Source organism: Triticum dicoccoides, chromosome 7B (assembly GCF_002162155.2).
Source record: "Triticum dicoccoides isolate Atlit2015 ecotype Zavitan chromosome 7B, WEW_v2.0, whole genome shotgun sequence".
NCBI classification, from domain to species: domain Eukaryota; kingdom Viridiplantae; phylum Streptophyta; class Magnoliopsida; order Poales; family Poaceae; genus Triticum; species Triticum dicoccoides.
In genome coordinates, this window is record NC_041393.1 from 125462428 (window position 1) to 125471608 (window position 9181).

The window sequence follows — 9181 nt, forward strand, 5'->3', positions numbered from 1 at the left end:
CAGGAGGAGCACATATTTTACTACTTCCTTCGTCCGGAAATACTTGTCGGAGAAACGGATGTATCTAGACGTATTTTACGTTTAGATACATCCATTTTTACGCAATTCTCCGACAAGTATTTCAGAATGAAGGGAGTACATGATCCAGCCAGCCAGCACGGGACAGAAGGGACAGGATATGTGCTTTCGGTTAAGAGAACGGGATGACAGAGAGAAGACAAAGCACCAACAATCCTATGCCATCTTAATACTACCTTTGTCTTTCCTTTAAAAAAATAGCACGGCAGTATCTTTGTCAATTAGGATTTCATTTCAAAATAGTCTAGTAGCACATGATGAATGCCCCTCCAAACAAGAAACAAGCTCGCCTCGTCGTACCCGCCATTAGAAGTTCAGTTTGAATTATCTAGCAAAGTGATGCCCTTGCAAACAAAGTCAACTGATTTTCTTCTTCAGTGACGCCCCCTCGAAGGACGAATAGTATGTCTGTGAGGTCACTGCTGATCGAACGAGTAAATTGTATAAAACCACCACTTTGAGGGCTAGGTTTGCGAAAAACACTAGGATACAGATTCGCTGCAGAAAGCACCACGTCTAGCGTAATTGTTTTGCAAAAATCACTGATCGGCGGATTTGGCTCGGTTAAGCGCGTTTATGACAAATGGGGCCTTTTTTTGCCTACGTGGCGTAACATTTCGTGCCAGCTCAATTTTAATATAATTTTACAAACTAGTCCATAGATTTTACAGAGACACCCCTAAATCAAAAAAGAAAAAGCAATCAGCCCACGTCCATCCTCGCAACTGGTTGGGGCGGTCAACGCAGCCAGCGTCGGGCGCCTCCTCGCGCAGCAGGCCAAATCGGGGGGGAGGGGGCGGCACCCCTCGCCGGATCCGGCAGCCAACGTTGGACGGCTCCTCACGGTGGAGGGCAAATCGGGGTCGCGGCGCAACATCCCTCGCCGGGTCCGGCAACTCGCACGGGGCGTCTCCTTGCGCGGGAGCCCAAATCGAGGCCGTGACGCGGCATCCCTCGCCGGATCCGGACGAGGTGGCGGTGATGCGGGCCAAATCGCGGCAACAACGCGGCATCCCTCGCCGGAGGTGGCGGCACCTGGAGCACGTGCACGCACCGACGTCGGCGGCTCGCGTGGTGGTGCGCGACCGCGTGTGGTGCACCGAGGGCACCACCACCGTGGTGGAGTGGAGTGGGAGCGCCGGGGGCTGGCTCGAGGTGGGCCCTTACCCGCCTGGTCTCGAGGCCGGCACATCATGTGGAGTCGAGTGACGGCTGCGGCAGGTGCGTGGTGGCGACCGGCGCTATCGAGTTCAAGGAACGCTGCGGCAGGCACGCATTGTGGGTGTTCGACTTCAAGTCCAAGAAATGAACCGTGATGCGCCCTCCTCAGCAGTTTGCCGGCTTCATCTGCTCCGACGAGTTACCACTTGCGGCAGCGTGCGGGATCCTCTCCTCGGACGGCTGCGGGAGCGAGGAGACGGGGGAAGGGCCTGGGCGGTATGGGGAAAGGATGTTGGGGGTGTTCTTGCCTTTTGACCCATCTAGCGCTCTTTTTGAGAAAATGTTACGCCACGTCAGTGAAAAGCGGACCCCAACTATCATAAACACACTTAACTGAGTCAAATCCGCCGATCAGTAGAGCAGCAAGCTCCTGCCTCCCGGGTCGCACGCGCGTGCGGCTCCGGAGGCCCCCAAATCCCTAAACCAGAAGCCGCCGGATCTCCTCCCCCGACCGCTGCCGCCGCAGGCGGTGGCGGCCGCGCCCGGCCGCCAAAGGCGGAGGGTGCTGGCGACGACCCCATGACAGGCCCCTTCGCGCGGAGCGGGTCTTCCCCGGGGCCAGCCTTGGAGGTGGGGTGGCCAGTGGCGTGACCTTGTTGCTGGTCGCCGGAGCACGGCGGAGAGCGCGGTGGTGCGAAGGAACCGGGTGATGGGGTTATGTACCTAGGGTAGGGTCATGGACCTGATCCAAGTAACTTACCCCATGACATCCTTAGAAGAGGTCGCCTTCCAGTCGACCAACGAAGATTCACTCGACTGGCCTTAAGGACTCGACCACGAAGACTCACTCGACCACCAGGAGGTCAAGAGGCACTCTGCACTGCAACGGCCTGTAATCAAGTAGACTTTATGATAGTAAAGGCCTTTATGTGGGGCGTTTAACTCACCTTAAACCCTCTCCTACGTGGGCTGGCTGGGGTCCTGGCGCACTCTATATAAGCCACCCCCTCCACAGGCAGAAGGGTTCGGCACCTTGTAGTTCATACATTCATAATCCACTCGACCGCCTTCGGGCTCCGAGACGTAGGGCTGTTACTTCTTCCGAGAAGGGCCTGAACTCGTACATCCTTTGTGCTTACAACCTCTCCATAGCTAGGACCTTGCCTCTCCGTACCTACCCCCCACTCTACTGTCAGGCTTAGAACCACGACAGTTGGCGCCCACCGTGGGGCGGGTGTTTTAGCGATTTTGTGGAGAAGTTGCGATTCTTCCGAGTACTTTCATCATGGTGTCTGCTGGAGTTTTGGTCGAGGGTCAAGAGATCCGTCTCGGCACTCTCACCTTCATCGCCGACGACTCCGCATGGCTCCAGGAGGCTCCACTCGACGTAGATGCGCTCCCCGTTCGCGGTGCGACGCATTTTCGCGCATGTGTCCGCGGCGTTCTGCTGCGGCAACCGTCGACCCAGTATCGGTCGGCTCCTCCATCGTCCACCCTCCCGGTCTCCCGCCAGCGCAAGCGCTCAGGCCGGTCGAGGCTTCAGCGATGGGTGAGTCACCCGGTGGCTCGCCAATCGGCCACTACCCAAGTTGCGGCAATCGAGCCCAGCGAATCTCTCTACGGCTTGTTCGATCAGTCGACTGGCTCCATAGAGACTGCATCCGAGTGCGGAAGCAGTGATCCAGCGGCGGAAATCTTGATGGTCGACGGGCCCCACAGCCCTCCTGGCTTCGCCCGTGGTGGTGGAGCAGGTGACGGCGGCGACCCTGCACGAGGCTACGAAGAGTACCAGCCCGAGCCACTCGACTCTCTGCAAAGGGAGGAACTTCGCCGCAGGAACGAGGATCCCCTGCGTATTCCCATCGCAGGAGAAACCCCCGAGGCTCGTGCCTTGGAGGAGGCGCGTCTGGCCAATTTGGCCGAGCGCACTCGACTGGAGAACCTTCAGCGAGCACTCGACGAGCGCGCGCGGCAACGAGTTCCCGACACCAGTCGACGTCAACTCTTCCCGCCGACTCAGGTATATCGAACCCCAATTCAGAATTTAGCAGCTGCGACCCGTATAGCAGAGTCCATCCAGCCTTCGCAGTCGGAAGCTGGCAGAGGTTTGCTGCAGATCAGGGATCTGCTCCGGGCAGCAGGAGATCAGAATTCAGCCGTGTCTCAGTCGCGCAACAGAATTCACAGTCGATCCGTCACTGTGAATACGGTTCAGTCGGCTCACAGCCCCAGATCGCCTCCGCGGCGCGAAGGGCGTGAGAATCGGCGAGATCAATATGGCGACAGACTCGACCGAGATGATAGGCGTCGAGTGCCCTATTCCCCTCCGAGGGGTGGGTCTTACGCTCCTCGGCAGCCAGATGATAGGCGTAGTACAGTACAGGGCGTAGGGTTCCAGTTGACCCCAGAGAGCCAAGCTTCAACGCGCGATCCATTATCGTGCAAGGGTTGGTCGACCGGAACAGAGCCCATCGAGGCGTACTCGACAGAGATGTACCCACAAGCAGTCGAGTGCATGTTTCTGGTCCTGAATGTTTCAGCAGAGCTATCAGAGCCGCAGTTATCCCCCCCAATTTCAGGTTGGCAACAGGAGTCAGCAAGTTCACTGGTGAGTCTAAGCCTGAAACTTGGCTTGAAGACTACCGAGTGGCAGTTCAGATTGGTGGTGGGAACGACGAGGTGGCCATGAAGCATTTGCCCCTCATGTTGGAAGGTTCTGCCAGGGCATGGTTGACTCAATTACCTCCTAGCAGCATTTACACTTGGGAAGATCTGTCCCGAGTGTTCGTCAGAACGTTTGAAGGGACTTGCAAGCGACCAGCTGGATTGACAGAGTTGCAAGTTTGCGTGCAGAAAGCTAATGAGACTCTCAGAGAGTATATTCAGAGGTGGATCACTTTGCATCACACTGCAGAAAATGTCTCTGATCATCAGGCAGTATGCGCCTTCAAAGACGGCGTCAAGAACAGAGAACTGAGTTTGAAATTTGGTCGAACCGGTGACATGACCTTGAGTCGGATGATGGAGATTGCTACCAAGTACGCCAATGGCGAAGAAGAAGACCGACTCCGAAGCGGCAAGCACAAGCCGAGTCAGTCGGAAAAGGGAAACACCAGTCGGAAACAGAAGCGGAAGGCTGAACCGGCAGCTCCTGGAGAGGCTCTGGCCGTGACTCAAGGAAAGTTTAAGGGGAAACCAAAAGGATCCTGGAACCCCAAGAAGGTAAAGGATAAAGAAGGGAACGACGTGTTGGATATGCCATGTCACATTCACACGAAGAAAGACGAAGAGGGGAATATCATTTACCCAAAGCACACCACTCGCCAATGTCGACTCCTGATCCAGCAGTTTCAGGGAAAACAGTCTAAGGACAAGGAGAAGGAGTCGGACAAGGCCGAAGACAAAGAGGACAGTGAGGGAGGATATTCGCATATCAACTCCACTCTGATGATCTTTGCAGATGTGGAAAGCAGAAGTCGACTGAAAGTGATTAACCGAGAGGTGAACATGGTTGCCCCAGCAAAGGCAAATTATCTGAAGTGGTCTCAAACACCCATCACATTCGACCAATCTGATCACCCGACTCATATTGCCACCCCTGGGAGGCAAGCTTTGGTGGTCGATCCAGTTGTCGAAGGCACTCGACTGATAAAGGTGCTGATGGATGGTGGAAGTGGGCTGAACTTATTGTATGCTGACACATTGAAAGGTATGGGCATTCCGATGTCCCGACTGAGCACTAGTAACATGAGCTTCCATGGAGTTATACCAGGGAAGAAGGCCGAGTCACTCGGCCAGATAGCTTTGGACGTGGTGTTTGGTGATTCGAAGCATTTTCGCAAAGAAAAGTTGACGTTTGAGGTCGTGGATTTTCAGAGTGCATATCATGCCATTTTGGGGAGACCAGCCTATGCACGGTTCATGGCTCGACCATGTTACGTGTACCTCAAATTGAAGATGCCCGGTCCCAAAGGTGTGATCACTGTCACCGGTGATAGGAAAAAGGCAGAAGAGTGCTTTCAGAAGGGCTCCAAGATTGCAGATTCCCAGGTGACAACAGTCGAGTTCGAAGAATACAAGCAAAACGCAGATCCGAGTGACTTGCTGTGATCCAAGAAGCCCGCCACAGAGTCTGCATTCCAGTCGTCCGGTGAGACGAAGCCTGTTCACATTCACCCGACCGACCCCGAAGCAGCTCCGACCCGCATCTCCACGACACTCGACCCAAAATAGGAAGAAGCGCTCATCCAGTTCCTCCGTGAGAACTGGGACATTTTTGCATGGAAGCCCGCTGACATGCCAGGTGTTCCCAGGGGGCTGGCTGAGCATCGCTTAAGAGTCGACTCATCTGCCAAACCAGTCAAAGAGCATCTTCGGCGGTCCGCCGTCCAGAAGAGAAAAGCCATTGGTGAAGAAGTGGCTCGACTGTTGGCGGCAGGATTTATCCGAGAGATATACCACTCCGAGTGGCTCGCTAATGTCGTCATGGTTCCTAAGAAGGACAAGTCGCTCCGAATGTGCATTGATTTCAAGCACATCAACCGGGCCTGCCCGAAAGATCACTTTCCTCTCCCTCGCATAGATCAAATTGTTGACTCGACCGCGGGATGCGAGAGGTTGTCCTTTTTAGATGCTTACTCCGGGTACCACCAGATCCGTCTGTACGGGCCCGATGAGGTAAAAACAGCTTTCATCACTCCATTCGGGTGCTTCTGCTATATCACCATGCCATTCGGCCTCAAGAATGCCGGAGCCACATTTATGCGAATGATTCAGAAGTGTCTACTCACTCAAATCAGTCGGAATGTGGAAGCTTATATGGATGATATTGTTGTCAAGTCACGAAAAGGTTCCGACCTGCTCGCTGACCTCGCAGAAACATTTGCCAACCTCAGAAGGTATGATATCAAGCTCAATCCATCAAAGTGCACATTTGGAGTTCCTGGTGGCAAGTTACTCGGTTTTCTCGTTTCCGAACGGGGAATCGACGCTAACCCAGAGAAGATTGGCACTATTCTCCGAATGAAACGCCCTGTGCGAGTGCACGATGTCCAGAAGCTTACTGGATGCTTGGCCGCATTAAGTCGATTCATCTCACGACTCGGTGAAAAGGCACTGCCTCTTTACCGACTGATGAAGAAGGCTGACAAGTTCGAGTGGACTCCAGAAGCTGATGCAGCGTTTGCCGAGCTAAAAGCTCTGCTCTCCACCCAGCCGGTGCTTGCTGCTTCAATCAGCAAAGAGCCTCTGTTGCTCTACATCGCAGCCACAGGACAAGTCGTCAGTACTGTGCTAACGGTCGAGCGGGAAGAAGAAGGAAAAGCTCTCAAAGTTCAGCGCCCAGTGTATTATTTGTCTGAAGTCTTGACTCCATCCAAGCAGAGATATCCTCATTATCAGAAGCTTGTGTATGGAATATACATGACCACAAAGAAGGTTGCTCATTATTTCTCTGACCATTCCATCACAATCGTCAGCGACGCTCCACTATCAGAGATTTTGCACAACAGAGATGCAACTGGTCGAGTGGCCAAATGGGCGATTGAACTTCTTCCCCTTGATATCAAGTTTGAGGCAAAGAAAGCCATTAAGTCCCAGGCGATAGCAGATTTCCTCGCCGAGTGGACTGAACAACAGCAGCCGACTGAAGTTCACTCGGAGCATTGGACCATGTTTTTTGATGGCTCCAAGATGTTGAATGGTTCCGGTGCTGGGGTTGTCCTGGTTTCCCCCAGAGGAGATAAGCTCAGATATGTGCTCCAGATTCACTTTGATTCCTCCAACAATGAGGCAGAATATGAGGCCCTCCTATATGGGTTGCGCATGGCCATTTCACTCGGCGTCCGTCGCCTAATGGTCTATGGCGACTCGGATTTAGTGGTCAATCAGGTGATGAAAGAGTGGGACGTGAGAAGCCCAGCCATGACTGGATACTGCAGTGCAGTGAGGAAGCTGGAAAAGAAGTTCGAGGGGTTGGAGCTCCATCATATACCCCGACTGAAAAATCAAGCAGCTGATGATCTAGCAAAGATAGGTTCCAAGAGAGAAGCCATTCCGAGTGGTGTGTTCTTGGAGCATATACACACTCCGTCAGTCAAAGAAGATCCTTTCATCGAAGAAACTCCGCAGCCCAAGAGCGCCACAGATCCGACTGAAGTTGAAATCCCAGCGGTGGTCGACTTGATCATGGAGGTTTTGGTGGTCATTCCCGACTGGACGATTCCGTATGTCGCATATATCTTGAGGAAAGAGCTTCCGGAGGATGAGGAAGAGGCTCGACAGATCGTCCGTCGATCTAAGGCCTTTACCGTAATCAAAGGACAATTATACAGAGAAAGCGCGACTGGAGTCGGTCAGAAGTGCATAACACCAGAAGAAGGTCGACTCATCCTCAATGATATTCACTCGGGGACCTGTGGTCATCATGCGTCCTCTCGGACCATCGTAGCCAAAGCATACCGAGCCGGATTTTACTGGCCCAAGGCGAATGAGATGGCAAAAGAGATAGTGGATAAGTGCGAGGGATGTCAGTTCTACTCGAATATGTCGCACAAGCCTGCGTCAGCTTTGAAGACTATCCCACTCGTCTGGCCTTTTGCAGTTTGGGGGCTGGACATGGTCGGTCCTTTGAGAACAGGACGAAGCGGTTTCACGCATGTACTGGTGGCAGTCGACAAGTTCACCAAGTGGATCGAGGCTAAACCAATCAAGAGCCTTGACACCGGTACTGCTGTTAGCTTCATCAGGGAACTAATATTCAGATATGGAGTCCCGCACAGCATCATTACGGATAATGGGTCGAACTTTGACTCAGAGGAATTCAGAGCTTTCTGCGACTCCCAGGGCACACGGGTCGACTACGCATCAGTCGCCCATCCGCAGTCGAATGGACAAGCAGAACGAGCTAATGGACTGATTCTTAAGGGATTGAAGCCTCGACTGATGCGTGATCTCAAACACGCGGCTGGAGCTTGGGTCGATGAACTTCCCTCTGTACTCTGGGGACTGCGGACCACACCTAATCGGTCGACCGGAAGAACTCCATTCTTCTTGGTCTACGGAGCCGAAGCGGTCTTACCAAGTGATCTTCTGCATAATGCTCCCCGAGTCGAAATCTACAACGAAGCAGAAGCTGAACAAGCGCGGCAGGACGCAGTCGACCTTTTAGAGGAAGAAAGGGAGATGGCTCTGATCCGGTCGACCATCTACCAACAAGATCTGCGCCGTTTCCACGCCCGAAATGTGAGAGGTCGAGCCTTCCAGGAAGGAGATTTGGTTCTCCGAGTGGATCAGCACAAACCACACAAGCTTGCTCCTTCTTGGGAAGGCCCCTTCATAGTCACCAAGGTCCTCCACAATGGGGCATACCGTCTTTACAACGTCGAGCATAATTTCGACGAGCCCCGAGCTTGGAACGCGGAGCTACTCCGCCCATTCTACACTTAAGTTTTATCATTTGGATGAGTTGCAATAAAGTACTTTTGTAGTTCATGGACCTCAAAATAATAGTGTCATAGTTCCTCCATAATATCTGTCACTTTTTATTTTTGTCCAATGAAATTCCCCTCAGTGGGTGACTTAGCTGCGAATCCGTTTCGCCTAAGTTTGTAAAAATCCTACCGAGTGGTGAGCCAGACTCCCACTCGGAGGCTTAGCTGCGAATCCGTTTCGCCTAAGTTATCAAAATCCTACCGAGTGGTAAGCCAGCCTTCCACTCGGAGGCTTAGCTGCAGCCATGTGCTCGCCTAAGTTATAAAAATCCTACCGAGTGAAGAGCAATCCTCTCACTCGGGGGCTTAGCTGCAGCCATGTGCTCGCCTAAGTTGTAAAAATCCTACCGAGTGGTAAGCCAGCCTTCCACTCGGAGGCTTAGCTGCAGCCATGTGCTCGCCTAGCCAGACTCCCACTCGGAGGCTTAGCTGCGAATCCGTTTCGCCTAAGT